Source organism: Schistocerca serialis, chromosome 1 (assembly GCF_023864345.2).
Source record: "Schistocerca serialis cubense isolate TAMUIC-IGC-003099 chromosome 1, iqSchSeri2.2, whole genome shotgun sequence".
In the NCBI taxonomy this organism is placed as follows: Eukaryota; Metazoa; Arthropoda; class Insecta; order Orthoptera; family Acrididae; genus Schistocerca; species Schistocerca serialis.
The window spans coordinates 210470585-210492822 of NC_064638.1; the positions used below are offsets into that span (position 1 = coordinate 210470585).

The following is a 22238-nucleotide window of genomic DNA, read 5'->3' on the forward strand; positions in this document are numbered from 1 at the left end:
TTATGTAAAATTGCTTTTGAAATCAAAATTATTGTTGGGGGCACTTGTTGAAAATTAATTACAATAAATAAACTTTACATTATCCGATGATTATCTTAAGTAACAGTATACCTCATTCAGCATCTTGACCAGTGTTGCCGACAGACTACATCACACAACCGCACTGGGCTGCTACTACTGACCGTCCGCTCTGCATGACGACCACCAGCGTACCGCTCGCAACTGTACTGCACGACTACTACTCACAGACTGCTCGTAACACTCGCGCGGTCAAGCGCATACTAACCACGATAATAGGCTCTCTGGTCAAAGATTTTAACGTGCCTCACCATCGCTGCTATGTTACATACGTGTTTCAAGTTAAAGGGACATGCTCGTGAAAATGACCAAAAGTTTTAAAAAATTTCTTGGTCTATAGAAAAGAGCATGTCATGCTGATTTCAAAAATGTATAGTTTATGGGCATTATAATTTTCCGTTCATTCTAAAATTGAGGTTGAACTTGATGTTGCACAGGGGCCACTCCCATCTGTCAGTATGAAGTGAGTCAGAATACGTGATGCAGTATTTTTTTCTTCCGTTTTTTTCCGTCGTTAGTTACGGATCGTTAACACAGGTGTATTCTAGAACGCACTGTCTCCCAGAACCGAAGTACAGGCATGTCTAGAAGGCTATAGTTCGAATGTAAACAAAGATCTGAGAATATATGATTTCGGAGTTTCATATGCGTGTGGTTTTGTAGTTATTGTGTGTTGTTTGTTTCTTTGAGTCTGTTTCCTGTGCTACAAATGCCGACAGTAAAGAAAATTAAAACCCAAACGAAGTTTAGTGGCGACCAGTTCCTAACACAACCGAATAATACACATCAGATGCTTCAAAAGTCGCCCGTGGAAACTATGTCTACGGGCAGTGCTTCTAGACGTAAACTTTCGCTTTCTGAATGTAATAAGAACAAGCCTAGTAGTATTGTGAGCAGCAATAACGACGGAAATGTTATTGTGAACCTAAATGTGCTGTGAAGACTTTTGAAGAGTACTGTGAAATGTGATTCTTGCAATTGTGAAGTTAGTATTGATGTTTCTGAGGACATTTCAGCAAGGAAGGGTCTTTCATGTCGGTTGGTGTTTGCTTGTAACTCTTGCAAGATGCACAGTCATACTATGACATCGCCAGTAACTGGTAGTCGACATTACAGTGTAAATATTCAGCTTGCTTATGCAATGCGATGTGTTGGAAGGAGAAGGAGAACTGCCCAGACTTTTTGTGCAGTGATGGATTTGCCTCCACCTCACTGAGGTTTGACAGATAGAATAAATTAATACATAATACTTTATGTGGTGTAAGTGAACATTCAATGAAAAGAGCAGCAGAAGTAGAGAATACAGACATTGTAGCAGCATTTGATGGATCTTGGTAGAAGAGAGGTCATAGTTCTCTGAATGGGATTGTAACTGCCACATTTATTGAAGCTGGTAAGATATTAGATTATGAACGTCTAACAAAGCACGGCCAGGGTTGTACAAGTAAATTTATTGGCACCCATGTTCGTTTTAAGAACTTTGATGGCCCAAGTGGAAACATGGAAACGGAAGGAGTTCTAATCATTTTTAGAAGATCAGAGGTCAGTCATGGTGTGAGGTATGTAGGCTACCGTGGGGATGGAGACTGTAAAGGACACACTTCTGTTGTTAATGACAGACCATATGGGGACACACTGATAGAAAAGATTGAATGTCTTGGGCACGTACAAAAACGACTAGGAGCTCAGCTGAGAAAATTATGTAAAGACTTCAGTGGAAAAAACTGTCAGACGGAAAACACATAGGTGGGCCAGGTCGTCTTACAGAAAGTGAAATTGTTCTTTGACTTAATATTATGGACTAACAATAAGGAGAAATGTAGGAGTTTGGAGAACATGAGACGAGCTGTTTGGGCAACATGGTTTCACAGAGTGTCAACAGATGAAACCCCACAGCATGGTTTGTGCCCAAAAGGGGACGATTCGTGGCGCAAGTACTGGTTGAGAAATGCTACAGGCATACAATATACCCACAAGAATACCTTACCACTTGCTGTAATTGAGGCAGTTAGGCCTATATATAGGGATCAGTAGGAGACGAGGTACTGGCAGAAGTAAAGCTGTGAGGAGGGGGCGTGAGTCGTGCTTGGGTAGCTCAGGTGGTAGAGCACTTGCCTGCGAAAGGCAAAGGTCCCGAGTGCGAGTCTCAGTCCGGCACACAGTTTTAATCTTCCAGGAAGTTTCAATTCATACCTTAGTTCGTGTAATTTTGCCATGGCGACGGCAGACATATGCAGGCGTGCATTGTCTTGATGGAAGATGACTTTCTTCTTTGATAAACCTGGCCTTTTTTGGCGTATCTTTTGTTGCATTTTGTTCAAGAGGTTAGCATAGTATTCTCAAATAATTGTTCGCCCAGTGGGGAGATAATCTACAAACAGAATCCCCTTCACATCCCAGAACACTGATGCCATGACCTTTCCCGCCGAAGGAATTGTCTTTGCTTTTTTTGGTGGCGGAGAATCAGCATGTTTCCACTGCTTTGACTGCTGTTTTGTCTCTGGGGTATAGTAGTGCACCCAAGTTTCATCTGTGGTCACAAACCGGCGCAAATATCTTGTTCGTTTCTCCTAAAACGAGCCAAACATTGTTCCGTTATGTCCATTCTCGTCCTTTTTTGATCCAGCGTTAAGAGTCGCGGCACCTAACTTGCAGATAATTTTTTCATTTCTAATTTTTCAGTTAAAATGTGAAGTAACCTTTCATGTGACATCTGGCAAGCTTGAGCAATTTCACGCACTTTCAATCGACGATCCTCCATGACCATTTTGTGCACTTTTGCAACGATTTCTGGAGTAGTGACACATCTTGGCCGACCACTGCGCGGATCATCATCTAAGCTCTCACGGCCAAATTGAAATTCATTTGTCGACTTAGCAACAGTTGAATATGAAGGAGCAGAGTTCCCCAGTGTATTCTGGAAATCGGCATGAATGTCCTTTGCTTTCATACCTTTCTTTACGAGGTACTTAATCACTACTCGAATCTCGATTTTTACCATCTTCGCAAATGGACTATGCGGGAACAACAACAGAACCACGTCACCGCTACAGCTCTCTTCCAAGAGCACTGACGTGGCACTTGTTTATAGGCAACAGTCCAATGAATATCACGCGAACAACTCGTTGCGCTAGCGCTGACCTCTCGTGGTGATTCCGAGAACTTTTCAAACAACACTCGTATATTATTCTTTGAAATCAAAGTTTTTAAATTCCATAAAAACGTAAATATACATAATCCAAGGAACTTAATAGTAAATATGTTAATTTCATGTAAAACATGATACAAAATCTCATTGCCGTATCTTCAGAATCGTGTATTTGGTGTAGCTTTTAAATAGTGCGTGTTTTTCATAAACGTCCTCACCTTACGGCACAAGTGATACAGGCCGGCTTTTAGTGTGCGAAAGGCGCCACAATTACACGTTCATGACAGTCACAATCAGAAGCGATTTGTATACAGTGCGTATCACAATCCCCCGTGTCGACGGGGAAAGATGTACACAGAAAAGGGGGAGGGGGGGTCAAATGAAAAGTCGCTCGTGTGGAAAAATATCCTCGAAACGGTTCTGCAGTCTAAACTGTTTGGACAGACACGAACACTTGACTGAAACAAACTTAACTGTTAAAAGTAGTACACACAGAATGTAAAATATAAACAACTCCATAAAATGTGTCAGCTGAATCGGTCGAAATCTTTCTGGTAACATTAGAACTGTAGTACAATAATATTTCACAACGTAAAGTATTTTCAGTAGTTTATATGTAAATAAACAACGCCCGTAACTTCCTTCAAAACCCCACACGTCCGTTTCTATAAATTAGTGGACTGAGAGCACCGTAATGCAAAGTACACTACTGGCCATTAAAATTGCTACACCAAGAAGAAATGCAGATGATAAACGGGTATTCATAGGACAAATATATTTTAATAGAACTGACATGTGATTATATTTTCACGCACTTTGGGTGCAGAAATCCTGAGAAATCAGTACCCAGAACAATCACCTCTGGCCGTAATAACGGCCTTGATATGCTTGGGCATTGAGTCAGACAGAGCTTGGATGGAGTGTACAGGTACAGCTGCCCATGCAGCTTCAACACGATACCACAGTTCATCAAGAGTAGTGACTGGCGTATTCTGACGAGCCAGTTGCTCGGACACGATTGACCAAACGTTTTCAATTGGTGAGAGATCTGGAGAATGTGCTGGCCAGGGCAGCAGTGGAACATTTTCTGTATCCAGAAAGGCCCTGTGGCTGAGCGGTTATAGGCACTACAGTCTGGAATCGCGCGACCATTACGGTCGCGGGTTCGAATCCTGCCTCGGGCATGGATGTGTGTGACGTACTTAGGTTAGTTAGGTTTAAGTAGTTCTAAGTTCTAGGGGACTGATGACCTCAGAAGTTAAGTCCCATAGGCTCAGAGCCATTTGAACCATTTTGAACCAGAAAGGCCCGTACAGGACCTGCAACATGCGGTCGTGCGTTATCCTGATGAAATGTAGGAATTCACTGGGATCGATTGAAGGGTAGAGCCACGGGTCATAACACATCTGAAATGTAACGTACACTGTTCAAAATGCCGTCAATGCGAACAAGAGGTGACCGAGACGTGTAGCCAATGGCACCCCATTCCATCACGCCGGGTGATACGCCAGTATGGCGATGACGAATACACGCTTCCAATGTGCGTTCACCGCGTTGTCGCCAAACACGGATGCTACCATCATTATGCTGTAGACAGTATCTGGATTCATCCGAAAAAATGACGTTTAACCATTCGTGCCTCCAGGTTCGTCGTTGAGTACACCATCGCAGGCGCTCCTGTCTGTGATGCTGCGTCAAGGGTAACCGCAGCCATGGTTTCCGAGCTGATAGTCCATGCTGCTGCAAACGGGGTCGAACTGTTCGTGCAGATGGTTGTTGTCTTGCAAACGTCCCCATCTGTTGATTCAGGGATCGAGATGTGGCTGCACGATCCGTTACAGCCATGCGGATAAGATGCCTGTCATCTCGACTGCTAGTGATACGAGGCCGTTGGGATCTAGCACGGCGTTCCGTATTACCTTCCTGAAGCTACAGATTCGACATTCTGCTAACAGTCATTGGATCTCGACCAACGCGAGCAGCAATGTCGCGATACGATAAACCGCAATCGCGATAGGCTACAATCCGACCCTTATCAAAGTCGGAAACGTGATCGTACTCATTTCTGCTCCTTACACGAGGCATCACAACAACGTTTCACCAGGCAAAGACGGTCAACTGCTGTTTGCGTATGAGAAATCGGTTGGAAACTTTCCTCATGTCAGCACGTTGTAGGTGTCACCACCGGCGCTAACCTTGTGTTAATGCTCTGAAAAGCTAATCATTTGCATATCACAGCGTCTTCTTCCTGTCGGTTAAATTTCGCACCCATAGCACGTCATCTTCGTGGTGTAGCAATTTTAATGGCCAGTAGTATAAAATCTTCAGCTGACCAGATACGTCGTCTAAAGCCCGAAAACCTTCAGTGAGACTGTGCTGTTCACTCATACGAATGCAGATTGAAAGCAGTACCCTTGCAGTCGCCGAGCACGTGAAAACAGTCCTTGGCAGGCAGGTCGTCTTTCCTCTCCCCCCTCCACAATACACCTTGCTCGTTAGGAAGCTGGACTGTGGCTTAAACGCGAGCCAGCCGGCACCCGAGCACACTAGCCGCTCTGCGCGAAGTTGCCCGAGGTCACCAGAGCGGCAGCGGCAGCTGAGCACCGCGCACCACCAGTTGCTGCTGTCGACACGTTGCGAGGAGGCGGGCCAAGTGAGTAGTAGTATACAGCTCAGCAGAGGCGCCAAAAATAACTTAACTGGATTAATCAGCCGGTTACTGAGTATTCAAATAACCGGTTATCAATATCAGGTAGTTAGTTCAATAAAAAAAATGTATTCGCAATTGCGAATACGATTAGACTTCAGCTGTACTAATTGTTAGAGACATGAAAATTTGTGCCGAACCGGGACTCGAACCTGGATTTTTCTCATAACGTGTGTGGTCGCCCTAACCACTTCGACTGTTCGAGTGCACCTCCCAGACTGACTCAAATCTCCATGTGTCAGCGTGTGTACACGCCCTGCAGTCGCACGTTTATTGTGATCCCCGCACGTGGAGAAATGTGTTACTTTCGCTGTCCGTCTAGGCATATAATATAATAATACTGTATAATACTAAGCAAGCATGTCTTAAGAAAATTGCATGGTGCACCGTAAAACACAGACTCTGAAAAACAAGTCATTTCGGTAACTGCCAATATCGCGCGCGCATCATTGCCAACACACATACGTCGTATTTCCCTAGTACGCTTCAGTCTCGCTCATTCTTCCCACGAATAATGAATACACTAACCACGTGATGTTCGTGAGCGCCATCTGTTTAACTAACTAATTCGGTGTCGTTCTATCTGGCCATGGATAAATCACAGTGACATTAACGATATTCTTCCGTGGAAGTGACTGATGGAATAACCGATTATTTCCGAGGTTACTGATAATCCGGATAATGGATAATGGAAGTCAATTCCAGATTCATTTGTCGAAGACGCTACAAGGATGCACTTTTACTAACGACGGCGTACTGAGATGATGAAATCCAGAACCAGACAAGTGTGGAAATACTTCACTATTTTAGACGAGTTCGCGTAAACCTTGCGCAGGAATATACGACTCTACCGTCTTATTAGCACTGTTACTTGTGTAGTACTTCACTACGCCAAACAGCAGAAATTAAGCTTCGAATTTTGTCTACATGACACATTGATCAAACTTTAAATAGCGCTTATTAAGAATTTCACTTCTAATATCGCATTCAAATTTTTCGTGGGCTGTACTTTTGAAACTAACTTCGTGAGGCTCTTTACATGAATACACATTACATTAGATCACAAAACCCATCTTGTACGAAACACCGATAACTTGAGAAACATCCTTAACTGAAAAGTTCTGGTAACATAGCTCAAGATCGCTACATGTATGTAGGCTGCAGAACTTGACACTATGGCACAGTTTAGCAGGTATTTCTCCTAGTTACCAATAACCGCATTAACTACTATTTGTTCTGTGACTGCTACACTGATAAATGAACTCATCCGCAATAACTTATACCAACTGTGGAGGTATGCTATTGGAAGATTTGGTAGTACAAACAAGTTATTTTTGTCAGTTATTAATAACACTGTTATAAAAACCGTTACCGAAAAATAAATGCGATAATTGATATCTGGCACTAACTGTTTAGACCATCTCTGCAGTTGAGTCAGCGAAGAAGATCCCTGATAGCTCCCATGGCTGGTAGCTTTTAACCGCCAAGCACAAATTGTTTCAGGCAAAACAGTAGTCACCTATAGAGCTGCGACAATACTGCAGTTTTGCTGTAGTGAATGGTTGAGATAGGCCCGCGAAAAGACCGCGTCTAGACCACTTGTAGCAGGCTCTAATAAAAAATGTAATTAGATTCTAAAAAATGAGTAGTAAAGAGATGTTACTTAATTGCCTAAATGATGGTACATTTCTGTATTTAAATGTGTTGAATTGGAAGTTGTGATACCTATGGATACAGCTCTCCAATACCACCATTTGGTCTCCAATTGCAGCGTAATTAAACAAGCTACCTACATAGTATTTTTTTAATTCAGAACTGTACTCTATTGTTATAATTTTTGTTAATCAGTTATGACGGTACCTTGTATTTCTTAGTTTGTCTAAGAGGAGATGACTTTTGAATTCTTCGTCAGATCCAGCGCAGAAATTTTGTCGCCGTGCAATTATATATACTTTATTTTCCCGTTGCGGAATTCATTTTCTGTAAGGCTCTTCTGGACACAACTTGAAATAATCTCTGATACGCATTTTTCTCTTTCGTAACTCACTTATTATGTCACTTCATGGAAGTTCAAACTTCAGAACAGAGCGCACAATTGTAATTATATATTCACGATCGACAGTACCTTACATCGCCATAGTTCTCCTCTAAAGGCCTCCACACGCGCTACTGCATGCTTCACAATCACGCTTGCGCAAGCGTGCTTGCTCAAGCATGCACAAAGTCTTCGCGCCTCCACACGACTCAAGCACGCATCTACAAGCATCAGTTTGTTTACCACTGAACAGGTTCGTAAACTTCGTCTGCTGCAGCCCCTGATTTGTAAGTGCTGTCACGTTTCATTCTTTCTCGCCTCCAATTCGTTCGTAATATATTTAATTTTTTAATAACAGTATCTTTAGTTGCTGATGCCTCTATTTTTTTGTACTTTGTGAGAAGCACCTCATATGCCGCGTCTCTTTTCAAAATGGCTCTGAGCACTATGGGACTTAACATCTATGGTCATCAGTCCCCTAGAACTTAGAACTACTTAAACCTAACTAACCTAAGGACATCACACAAAACCCAGCCATCACGAGGCAGAGAAAATCCCTGACCCCGTCGGGAATCGAACCCGGGAACCCGGGCGTGGGAAGCGAGAACGCTACCGCACGACCACGAGATGCGGGCTCTTTTCATTTTACCGTGATATTCTTTACTTTTAATATTCCATAAACATGGGTGTCTTTCGTAGCACCTAATAAATTCCTCCAACACCGGTCCTACGTCAGAACGAAGAAGGAAACGACACAAAATTTAAATAAACACGTGCTCTCCACAGTTTGTGTCCGAATGACAGATGTGTACTTGTTCAAGCGTCCCTATTCTAGGCACACGCGAGCAAGCATGGACACGTTTGGAGGCTTGCACAAGCACGCATAATCGAAATTCGGTTAAGCGTCAAGCTGCCTGTGAAAGCCTGATGCTTGCGCTAATTTACCCTAAACACGGTCAAGCAAGCTTGCAGAAGCACGCTTGCGCAAGCGTGATTGTCAAGCATGCAGTAGCATGTGTGCGGGCCTTAACTAGCAGCTACTGACTGCAAGTCCGTGACGTCTGCCTGGGCTCAACAGCCACAACAAGAGCTCAGCTCAGAGATATACCTACCTTATTCAAAGACGGCTTGTAACTCGTTCTTAAACCGTGACAGCACGGTTTTCTCTGGCGTCCTCACGCTCAAGTTGAATGTATCTATATACTATTTCTGATTATTTAGTAGTATTTCAATGAGAAAATAAAATAATTACAGGGAGAATCGCGTAGATAATTTGTCCTTCAGGTCCAGATAATTATTTCTTGGCATTGCGACCTAAAGTCCCACTTCACATTGCCACTATCAGGGACATGTTTCACTTGGTTGTATGTCAGGAACTGCACCTTTCTTCTCTTTCCGATGGTCGATTGGAGAGTTTAGTGTCTATGTCAAGAGACTGAATTTACAACATCAATATCACGCAATAACACGTCAGAGCACTAAAAAGTTCTGCTTGAACCGAAAGACTGTTTATCATTCTAAAAACATTATTCAAGAAATAACAACGATTGGTTATAAAAAAACTCATCTTAAAACAGTTAAGCTCACACGGTTGTTGATAAGCTGTTTCGCTTTTACGAAGATCTCCATACCTGCTTCCATTAAAAAAGAATAAAATGAAAATAACAATTTGTGCTGTTATGTCTAGACTTGAAATGAGAGCGTGCATTACGAAAGTGTGTGTTTGTGTGTGAGTTAGTACCTTTGTCACCCATTCTCACTGAAACTCCAGGACAGATTTGGATGAAATTTACCCTGAATTAACACAAAGGCTATCTTATGATAGGTAGGTCATAACGCGAGAATACCCACACTTTATTCATCCTCTATTTGAGAATGACAGCACATTGTGACTTGCAGCAAACTGCACACAATACAAAGCTTTATAAAACTTTTTCTCTCTGACAACCCCACAAAATGATGAAAGGAAAACAGTTTAGTGCTTACTACATTTTCGCTGTCCACGCGTGAAGAATGACATTTCAATTTGTTACTTCTTTGCTACTAACTGTACTCTAGAGACTTTTTGCAGACAGCATTCACATATACCCCTGAAAGCACCAGCAAAATTATATTGTACGACACGTAGTTCTGGAGATAGGCTGTCTTAAAAACAGAGATGCCTAAAAAACTACCGCACCATGTGTGCCATTTGAATTTATTACTTGTTTGACACCAACTCTATTCGCAACACATTCCGCAGCTAGTATCCACATATGTCACTAAATGTACCTACAGAAACATATTATTTAACGACACATAGTTCAGGAGATATGAGGCCAAATACTGAGATGGGTGGAAAACTGTCGTATTGTGTATGACGATTTAATTTATTCTTCTTTACTACCAGCTCTATTCAGAACACATTTCACAGACAGTAGGCACATTTATATCTTTGTACGACTGGTACTTCACGAGATACGAAGTCACAGACATTGAGTTGCGTGAAAGTGATACTGCAGGGCGAAATTGTTAGTAACACAAGTGAAATACGTGCACTAATACGTGATAAATGTCCAAATGTGTGTGAAATCTTATGGGACTTAACTGCTAAGGTCATCAGCCCCTAAGCTTACACGCTACTTAACCTAAATCATCCTAAGGACAAACACACACACACCCATGCCCGAGGGAGGATTCGAACCTCCACCGGGACCAGCTGCACAGTCCATGATTGCAGCGCCCAAGACTGCTCGGATAATCCCGCGCGGCGAATACGTGATAAACATTAGAAACACTTGAAATGTATTTGACATGTATGTATGCGGGCAAAGCCGCGAGTAAAAGGCTCATTCTAAGCCCCTGGAGGGATTTCAACCAGATTTGGTTCAAAAGACAGACAGTGAGAGGGTAGAGGTGGACAGAGGGAGGGGGCGATGGAAGTGGATAGGGAAAGGGGGCTAGAGGAAGTGGACAGGAAGAGGGGGGGGGGGGGTGAAGGAGGTAGGCAGGGAGGGGGTTGGAGAAGGTGGATAGGGAGAGGCTGGTGGAGGAGATGGGCGAGTGGAAGACTGGAGTAAATACATGGCTGGTAACTTTTTCTTTAGAAGCACCTGCTCAATTGCAGGTAACACAGCAGGATGGAGATAATTCTTTTACATAGAAGTAAGACATCAACCAGTCACCGTTACTAACTATTTAGCAGGAACACATTGCACCATTGCAGGTTACGGTTTACACTTCGCCCAGGTTGTTGGCTCCTTTTCGTTGTGACGGAAGTTTTTCGGGCTGGTGATTCCCTGCAGCAAAAAATGATGTAATTGTAATTGGCCCTAATAACACTGTTTTAACTGGCTGTCAGCTTCATTTTCACAAAATTACCACCCCAAAAAACTTGTGCCACAACAAAAATAGCTAATATCACATGTAAAGTATAAGCTAAACGTGATTTGAAAGTGAAGAGCCATCTGAAGATGCGTTTTTAACGGTGGATTGATGCTGTATTTATTTTTCTGTAAGACTTTCGTTTATAGCACATGAATGAAAGAATCTGTTCTTTATCTACTGACTGACTAGTTTCGGTCTTTGCCCATTTTCGCAAGCCACGTATTTCTGTTTAAGATATCTTTGGTGTGGACAGTTTTTTTTATCATCATACTTAAATGTACCTCATATCTTCATAATCCAGTATGGTGTTCTCTACGTGACAACGATATTTTATATACAACGGAGAATTTGTTGTTACTGGATTTCACTGCGTGGCATGCAGGATTACTTACCATAAATCTTAAGAAAAAAATATACGCATCTACGATATACAACCCAGCGCGAAAGAGAGTGTAATTCAATAAGAACAAATGCTCCGTTATACATTATAAGAGAGTAAAAGCGACGCACCATGAAGGAGTTATTCAAACTGATCACAAATTGATATTCACACAGGTATCGACGGAGAATAGAAAATTGTAAGCTTCGGCGAGCGATGGATGAATGTGTGACACTGCAGCGTAGTTTCACCGCGCAGCTAGTAGGAATAGTAAAAAGGGGACACGTCGATACTAGGGCGTAAAGCCTTTCCGAATTTCGTTCCTTGTGCTCGGACAGTAAATTTATTCAATTTGTTTAATCGTACGGCTAGGGGCGTCCGTCCGGCAGATCGTTCGCCGGGTGCGGGTCTTTCAATCTGATGCCACTTCGGCGACCTGCAGTCGATGAGGATAGTGGGATGAGGACAGCACAACACCCAGTCCCCGGGCGGAAAAAATTCCCCGACCCAGCCGGGAATCGAGCTCGGGCCCAGAGGATTGACAATCCGTCACGATGACCATTCAGCTACCGGGGACGGACATAGACAGTAACTGGGCTTCACAGACAGGTTTGTGAGCAATATACGCAGATATCAGCACTTGAGAAAGGACGTGAGTTGGAGCAAAGAAGCGCGTTGGAGTAATGGGCGAATCGCTCGACATTCGACTAGGAGCAGTGACGCTATTTGACGTCGTTGGCAGGAGTGGGTGAACCATGGGGAACACACTGTCAAGAAGGATGCGGTCGACCTAGAGAGACGAAAGAACGAGAAGACCGGGCAATCGCGATAGAGGCACGCAGCGACCGGATTCATTATTACTGCCGCGCGGGGTGACCGCGCGGTCTTGGGCACCTGGTCACGGTCCGTGCGTCTCCCCCCGTCGGACGTTCAAGTCCTCCCTCAGGCATGGATGTGTGTGTTGTCCATAGCGTAAGTTGGTGTAAGTTAGCTTAAGTAGTGTGTAGGCTTAGGGAACGATGACCTAAGTAGTTTGGCCCCATAAGACCTTACCACAAATTTCCAATTTCATCAGTACTGGCGCTTCAAGAGCTATTACAGTCAGCTCACGGAAAGGGCTGTCAGCTCACGGCACCCCTTGTGCCGACTGCTATCGACCTCTGTACGCCAACGGTGTCGGAAACATTCGGCCTCGAATCTTCTTGATTGGAATAGTCTTCAGTGATGAGTTTCACTTCGAACAGAGCCCCCGTGACGAGTGAAGACGTGTCTGGAGACACCCGGGACAACTGTGGGTCCTGATTGTCTCCCTCTACACGGCCCAACAACCGGGCGTGATGGCTGGGGTACCATTGCATTTCATAGCAGGACCCCTTCGGTTGTGATGCGCAGCACACTCAGAGCACAGCGGTACGTCTACGATATCCTAGGCCTCGTTTTGTTGTCCTCGGGATTTTGATGACATAACGAGCCGATTGGACAGAATTTGACTTGACAATACTCAGGAGGACATCCAATAACAGTGTCAATCAATGGCAAGTCAAATAATAGCGTGCATGAGGGCCAGAGGTGGACCAGTGCGTTGTTGGCTTCCTCAGTTTGTGAAGCTCTGCTGACCGGTGTGGCCAAGCGGTTCTAGGCGCTTCAGTCCGGAACCGAGCTGCAGCTACGGTCTCAGGTTCGAATCCTGCCTCGGGCATGGATGTGTGTGATGTCCATAGGTTAGTTAGGTTTAAGTAGTTCTAAGTCTAGGGGACTGATGACCTCAGATGTTAAGTCCCATAGTGCTCAGAGCCATTTGAACCATTTGTGAAGCTCTTTCTTTCGAATAAGTCATTCAATTTTTCTGAAATTGTAATAATTTTTTTGATTGTACATGTACGTCTCGTTTACCGATTCCCGTCCCATTCGGATAATTCCTTCACGATGCAACGCTTTTTTTCTTTTTTGTCTTAGAGTGTACATAAAATTTGCTTGTCACGTCGATCACTCCATGTTGGATAACGACGATAAGAGATATATTTCAGTGTGATGATATAAATAGAACTCTCCACACCAAACATATACTAAATACAAAAATTGGACTTGTGATAAAAGACAAAGCTCGAAACTCAGTAAATGGACAGCAGTTGTCAAACATTTAAAATCGTCTTTTGTTCAGTACTCCCTAAGTTACTCTCACATCACATAAGACTAATCACCCAGCCCCTTCCCGTTGACCGCCTTAGGTCGCTCACGTCGACGGTTTGTAACAGGTAAAGATAAGGATAACACGGATTTGCTAGTAAGGTTCAAAAAATAGTTCAAATGGCTCTGAGCACTATGGGACTTAACTTCTAAGGTCATCAGTCCCATAGAACTTAGAACTACTTAAACCTAACTAACCTAAGGACATCACACACATCCATACCCGAGGCAGGATTCGAACCTGCGAACGTAGCGGTCGCGCGATTCCAGACTGTACCGCCTTTTTTTTTTAAATCTCATTTTGCTCCATATTGGTCGATGAATTTGTTCGTGGTGGGCGTCCGATGACAGCCGTTCAGGTTCTTTGTTGATCCACTCAGTTTTTTTATTACAGAGGTTAGCTAGCCCTCTGACCGAACACGCTGAGCTACCGTGCCGGCTCAGAACCGCTCGTGCTAGTAAGGTCTCCCGATTTGAATCCTATAATGCAGGGCCGTTCAAGCCAGTGGTTCTTATATCGATTTCGACGCCGCTAAAGTCTCTTATTGAAACTTCATCACGAAATTACTTTCATTGCGGAATTATATCTCTGAATTACAACCACAAGTTGTAACGACACACGCATTAGGAGTGCATCATTAGTGCCAATCCGTGCCATGGCGGTTGTTTTAACTTCATTATTCCGTTATTATCAGTCGCATGGATGATCTAAGGAGCGCGGTAGGAATTCTGGTTTCCACTCCTGAAAGTGGTATTTTATTGCATGAAGGATATCATAGACGGCTGTTAGAATTAAGCTTTCGCTATTTGAGCCAGTGTAGACGGAAAATTATTTACCGTATGGGTACGCAACTTTATAGGAATGATGTTCAGACGGGATTTGCGTTGTTAGTAGTGTTAGTGTCATAACTTACCGTTAGGCGTCGCTACTGGTACGCTGACGTAGGGTTGAAACACAAGCGTCAATGTACGTTCCAGCTGCAGTCAGTAAACATCGGTCTGAAGAGAGCCAGCAGGGGTTTACTCGTAAGGCTGTTTTATCAAATCAACAACAACAGTGCTGCTGCTCTTCCCGAGTATCGATGTATTAAAGACCTGCAGAGAGCTCCTCTTTCCGCAACGCGGTTGAAGAGCATGATTTGGAGGTCTGAATGAACTGGTGATTTGGGAATTTCTCACGAGGGAGACCGACGACCAAGTGCACTACAAATTGTTGGAGAACTTACCCTAGCCATGGCTGAGAATCCTGGAGGCAATGTATGATCTACAAGCCGCACACGAGCCGTGTAACGACAGCTAAAGGTTCGCTGGTCTACCGTTCGGAAAAGTTATGAACTATTGTGGAATGGTATCTCTAGCGCGGTTCGAGGCAGTCGTGGATACTTATGGTCGTCACAATGAGCTGCATTCGTAACCTGTAACGTAAACATGATTTGCAGTTAACCAACATCATCCTGTCGCGTGGATATTAAAATGTGTTTCTTTCAATGGTTTATACGTTATTTCTCTTCCACATGTTCTAACAAATGTTTCCACAGATTTTAATTGTCCTACGATCATTCATTTTCCTTGGAGGCCCACTAAAGTAACGAAAGTTTAACAACCCTGTAAATTGGATCGTTGACTCAGTACGTGACCTTTCAAACACATTTAATCTACAACTTCAAGCTACTAAAATTAAACAAATGTAAAAGATTAATCGTGTCATTAATTTATTGTTCAGTCAATCGTGTTCTGTGTTTTAGAGCGTACGATGTCTTCACATTAAGCGATGAGGCCGCTACTGCTGCAGCGAGAGAAGTATTATGTATTCATCCTCACGTGCAAACAAACAGATTGCGGATCTGCGTCAGTACTAGATGAATCACATCGTAAGAGAATTCACAGACAACGCATATGATTTGTTCATTTCTTGTTGCGCTTCTAGTTCCACTTAGTTTATTGTTGTTGTTGTGGGCTTCAGTCCTGAGACTGGTTTGATGCAGCTCTCCATGCTACTCTATTCTGTGCAAGCTTCTTCATCTCCCAGTACCTACTGCAGCTTACAGCCTTCTGAATCTGCTTAGTGTATTCATCTCTTGGTCTCCCTCTACGACTTTTACCCTCCACGCTGCCCTCCAATACTAAATTGGTGATCCCTCATTGTCTCAGAACATGTCCTACCAACCGATCCCTCCTTCCAGTCAAGTTGTGGCAGAAGCTCCTCTTCTTCCCAATTCTATTCAATACCTCCTCATTAGTTATGTGATCTACCCATGTAATCTTCAGCATTCTTCTGTAGCACCACATTTCGAAAGCTTCTATTCTCTTCTTGTCTAAACTATTTATTGTCCACGTTTCACTTCCATACATGGCTACACTCCATACAAATACTTTCAGAAACGGCTTCCTGACATTTAAATCTATACTAGATGTTAAATTTTTCTTCTTCAGAAACGCTTTCCTTGCCATTGCCAGTCTACTTTTTATATCCTCTCTACTTCGACCATCAGTTATTTTGCTCCCCAAATAGCAAAACTCCTTTACTACTTTAAGTATCTCATTTCCTAATCTAATTCCCTCAGCATCACCCGACTTAATTCGACTACATTCCATTATCCTCGTTTTGCTTTTGCTGATGTTCATCGTATACCCTTCTTTCAAGACACTATCCATTCCGTTCAACTGCTCTTCCAAGTCCTTTGCTGTCTCTGACAGAATTACAATGTCATCGGCGAACCTCAAAGTTTTTATTTGTTCTCCATGGATTTTAATACCTACTCCGAACTTTTCTTTTGTTTCCTTTATTGCTTGCTCAATATACAAATTGAATAACATCGGGGATAGGCTACAGTCCTGTATCACTCCCTTCCCAACCACTGCTTCCCTTTCATACCCCTCGACTCGTATGACTGCCATCTGGTTTCTGTACAAATTGTAAATAGCCTTTCGCTCCCCGTATTTTACCCCTGCCACCTTCAGAATTTGAAAGAGAGTATTCCCTTCAACATTGTCAAACGCTTTCTCTAAATCTACAAATGCTAGAAACGTAGGTTTGCCTTTTTTATTTAATATTTTTAAAATTTAAATTTAAATTTAATTTATTAGCATGTCTATTTTCATTGCAGAGGTCACATGCTCTATAGAAACATGCAGAGTTGCGTGTACGCACACAAAGACATGCGTTTAGTTTTTGTCTGGCAAGGTAACATCAGCGACTTGACGTCATATTTTACGGAGAAAAAAGCACACTAACAAGATATCTGAACAATAAATCGATCCCTAGGGAAAATGTGGGCCATAATTCTGATACTATCTTCCCAGGCCTTCAACATCCCGCCGTTGTGAGGACTCTGGTTGTCACTCCACTCGGGCATTTGGCTGCAGAAGCGGGACGGAGCGACTGATAAATGACTGGTGCGTGCAAAAGTTTAAATTCTGTACTTTCAGACGATCAGAACTACGTAGTAGCAGAATTATGGGGCAAATTTTCCCACGCGATCGATTGTTGGTGCTGATAACTTGTTACTGTGCTGTTTTCCTCCTTGAAATATGGGGTCAAATTGGTGACGTTTCTTTGACAGGCAACATTGTGTCAGATACCAAAGTACAACAGGCTGCTTAAAAAAGCTACATACCACCTGCATATCTGCGAACGTCTTTGGAATTAGGTTCAAGAGGAACGGCGAATAAACGAAAAAAACCCTTGTGAAAACAAAAACGTAACTTTAGAGTAAAATCAAAATCAGAACAACAACCAAACAAAAGGCAGTATTTTATGAGAAAGTGTACACGTGTGAAACAAAATATCCCGCTGGGGAACACTCAGCAACGCGTTGCTCCACCGCTTGTAACACGCTCGAATCCTCATTGGCACGTTGTTGAGGCCTGTTCTGCTCTTTGACGGCGACTCTCCAGTGGTTATGCAACGTTCGAGCAGCCTTCACGCGATGACACATTGCGAGTTTCAAGTAGTCTCAAGTATTCTCAACAGAGCTTATGCCAACGGACGCTGTAGAATTTTATCTGTGCTTGCTGAAGGATGGTGATCGCGAGGTTGACCGTAGAGCTGTCTACGTAGGCCATAGATCCAAACACTTCTAAACGAGATATTCTGAACACCTCAGACCTTTATAAAGAGACAGTACAGACTCTGCTTTTGTAGATCATCTCGCACAAGAAAACTGTGGTGTCACCGCCAGACACCACACTTGCTAGGTGGTAGCCTTTAAATCGGCCGCGGTCCGTTAGTATACGTCGGACCCGCGTGTCGCCACTATCAGTGATTGCAGACCGAGCGCCGCCACACGGCAGGTCTAGTCTAGAGAGACTCCTAGCACTCGTTCCAGTTGTACAGCCAACTTTGCTAGCGATGGTTCATTGTCTACATACGCTCTCATACGCCAGTTTAGCATAGCCTTCAGCTACGTCATTTGCCACGACCTAGCAAGGCGCCATATTCTTCAGGAATGTATTCTGAACAGACAATATTGTGAATCATGTACCGTCAAGAGCGACGTTCATCATTAATGGATTAAAGTTAAATATGAAACTAACTACGTCCGCTTTCTGAATTCTCATTCCTTGTCATGTTCCAGGCCTCACGTCAGTATAGTCCTTCCCTCCTCACGCCAGCCTGCGTGAGCTAAAACGCGGGCATTTCGGCCTCCTCTCGTAACACGGTGTTGGCTCTTCAGCCAACACAACAAAAACCACCACTCAAGCAACACTGATGATGAGACTGATCTTAAGATCATCAGAGAAAGTACTAGTCTCTATCAAATCTTCACAGTAGATGAGAACTATTAATTACTATAAGCAATGATATAAGGAAATAAAGTATTGAATGAAAATACAACACTGTGAAACAGAACACTGGAACACTCAATGATCTATAGACACTTCCCTTCATAAAACATAATAATAGGTGTGTCTCCAGTGGTCACAACAGTAATTCGTAGACTAGGAGGCAGGAGATATATCAGGGTATCATGACACACTAGAGAATATCTATAGACGGTGCTATAATAGACTAATCAAACACATTTACTTATATTTTGAGAAGCAGTCATGTACGGCATAAAAAGCATTTCCAATCTCTGAATAAAGCCTTTCGTCAACTCAATAGCAAACTTATATTCCTAGCTACGCTGGTTCTTGCTGTTGTAACTACTATGTCGTAGGTAGCTGCTGTCCCCTGGAGCTGAGCTGCCGAACTGAGGGGACGATCTGCGCTGACGAACTGACCCCCGAGCGCTGTCGTCGGCGTCCCTTAACGCCAGCGTCGGAGACGGCGCTGGTTTTGTGTAGTCTTCCCAGACAGGGGAGGTGCCGCGCCCCATTTGCGTATACTGTTACACTGGCGCCACCCTTCGGGGTCCAAAGATGCGGATTTTTTGACGGCGAGCGCACGAGTGGTGTCTTTGACAGCACATCAATACCAACAAATACTCAAAAACCTCTCTTTCCTCAATTCCCTCTCTCCCCTCAACAACCCTCTTTCCACCTCTCTCTCTCTCCTTCTCTTTCTTTCTCTCTCCCACATTTCACACACACATACACACAAAGTCACATCTCATTGCATAATGGAAGCTCTCCCACAGCAGAGACACCACAATACTTCTCACGAAACATTCAAAATTTTCGCCACACTAAACGTAAGGCACACGATGAACAAGTGAGCAGCGACAATAACATAGCACGAATATGGAAACGTAACTGTCTGCTCAAATTGTATTCTGTGTAAAATAAGAGTGAAATAAAAGTGAGAGTGAAATTATATTAAAAAGCGGTGCGAAAACAGCAGTAGGAAGAGATGTCCACACTAGCAGTAGGAAGAGATATCCAACAGAGAAGCACAACAGGACAAAAAATGTAAGTACTCTAACACACATAACGACTACCCACGGAAAAGTTCTGGAAAAATAAACACATTTTCTTCATGTCTACTTTGCAAATGACATGCTGTCAGGACGACAAAATAGGGTACAACAACCGAACAGTAATATGCACTTTCACCAGCGATGTAATTTTCAGCGATCGAGACAAACCAAACAAAATTCCCAGGTTATAATTTTTAGGTCTACGGTAGTTAATCATGAAATTAGCATTATACTTTATAGAAATAAAACAGAGCCATAAAAGAAGACACAGAGGTATCGAAACATGTCTCAGTGAATAGAAAGAAATAGTGTTTTGTATAATGCGGTGTTAAAAAAAGGAAAGAAATATTAAACCGCAAACTCGGAAAAATCTCAAAAGGAGCTTCCAAACTGAGCAAGATGATTCTGGATAATAGATTCGATGAGTCTGTCCTGATGCTGCACGGACCTCAGACTACCATCGACAGCGACGAGGGGCACCCACCGTCCACAGACAATACCGGCCCGAAATGTGACTAACCCATCTCCCCGCTAAACCCGTGAGAGTGTATACGTGAGACATGCACTGGTACCTGTGCCGCCTGCACACTCATCTGCGACAATCATCAGGCACCAGACAAATGCCGCACTCGTCAGTGCTGAGACACCAACATCACTGAACCTACAGCCGAAATGTTGAGTATGGGTCTAGTTGATAAGTTAAACTAGTCTACCCCATGCTGCAAAGTCTTCAAATTACCCCTCTTTTGTGATGAAGCCGTTCTACATCCGTTGATGATACCAGCCCAAAACATGACTCAGCCATCTCGGAATTACATTTCGCTGCCGCGTTTCATCTCTCATCCATGATTAGCCGTTGAACTTTGCCTGATATCCTTCACAACGTTGTCAGTTTTCGACCGCATTTTGAGAATCTGTTTGTGATAGAGAGTAACCTGTTCTCAAAACAGTGCTTATTCGCCCCCTGTTAATGCGTAATTAACGTAATCTTATCTTCACGCGAGATATTGAGAGCCATTCTTAGAGTATCTGCCAGTTAACATTGTTGTATTTCTTGACACCATCACGAGCGGTAACCACGTATGTCTACCTGTGTTGTTCTTCCCATCGGCTTGGTATCATCTGTTAATCTAGTCTGATACTGATGCCACAAACTTTAGTTTGTCGGTTTCTTGGTATAAAATGTCCATTGGTAGTCTCTTCCATATACGGTATCTCACATTTCCAAGAGCTGTTTTAAACAGACGCTGCATGAAGGTAATTAATTTACATCGACAAATACCTGGCAGTTATTGACGGACAAAACTATTTTCCGATGAAGCAGTAAACTATTTGTCAAAACTTGCGTTTGTGGCATCACTATTGCACAGTTCCAGGTTTTCGAGCCATTTTCAGTTAGTACGTAATATCATGCTCAAAAGTATCCGAACTCCCAGAATTGCGTTCCGCCTGATTTTCGTACAGCCCATATAAGGTAACTGCCTTGCAGATCCTGTAACCACTTTTCGGTACAGTCGCTTGACTAAACAAAGTAGTTACCACAAGTGACCACTACAGAACAATGTTCTGTGTGGCAATAACGTCTGATGTAAACGAATAACATAACGCTACAAATATCAGGAAGCTTCTTATTAGAGATGAGACAGTTGGTAATGCTTGTAAACTTAAATTTTAACAATAAATGACGTTTCTAACATGTATTACTCTCAGTAGTATTAAAGACAACTAATGCCATTAACCCTACCACACAAATCGTTCCGTAACCCCTACTCAAAACTAATTTCATTTGCGAATAACACATTTTTTTAAAGAATGACGAACAAAAATTCTATGAATGTTCAAAGTATTCTTGCTCTCTAAAAGGTTTTCAAAATAACTATCAACCGTCATTCACTTCGTGAATGGTTTTCTATAGGCAAGTTAATAAACATACCAGTTAGAAAAAAATCAAGGTTAATAGCGTCAAGTGATCGATCATCAACATCAATAACATATCACTTGTAATGTCACTGTATTCACGATGGCACGTGGATCTATGTGGAGTTCAAAAGAACTATCACCCTTTTTATCTAACATTAAATCACATAAAAAATCTAAGTTATTCGTGAGGGACTATGTTCTGGTTAGGGATTAAAACTCTGCACCTGTAAGCAATGCAACTAACCCAAACTACTGGCATGACGGAGACGTAGCACAGGATTGATTTTCATTGCTGACAAGGCATAAAGAGACGTGACATACCTCATTTTTAAATAGTAACAATTAGTAAATGCCGGCCGGTGTGGCCGTGCGGTTCTAAGCGCGTCAGTTTGGAACCGCGTGACCGCTACGGTCGCAGGTTCGAATCCTGCCTCAGGCATGGATGTGTGTGATGTCCTTAGGTTAGTTAGGTTTAAGTAGTTCTAAGTTCTAGGGGACTGATGACCTCAGTAGTTAAGTTCCATAGTGCTCAGAGCCATTTGAACCAATTAGTAAAT

The 22238-nt window shown here is 43.0% G+C and overlaps 1 protein-coding gene across 6 annotated transcripts in view; it reads left to right on the forward strand.

Annotated features, from left to right (window-relative positions):
- Nucleotides 1–5753: 5753 nt before the first annotated feature.
- The window catches only part of LOC126466082 (UDP-glycosyltransferase UGT5-like), a 171620-nt gene continuing 155135 nt past the window's right edge, over nucleotides 5754–22238 (forward strand). For all 6 annotated transcript variants that reach the window (XR_007585981.1, XM_050096357.1, XM_050096361.1 and 3 more), the window contains exon 1: nucleotides 5754–5879. The gene's annotated coding sequence lies outside the window, so the exon portion shown is untranslated. The remainder of the gene's footprint in view (nucleotides 5880–22238) is intronic.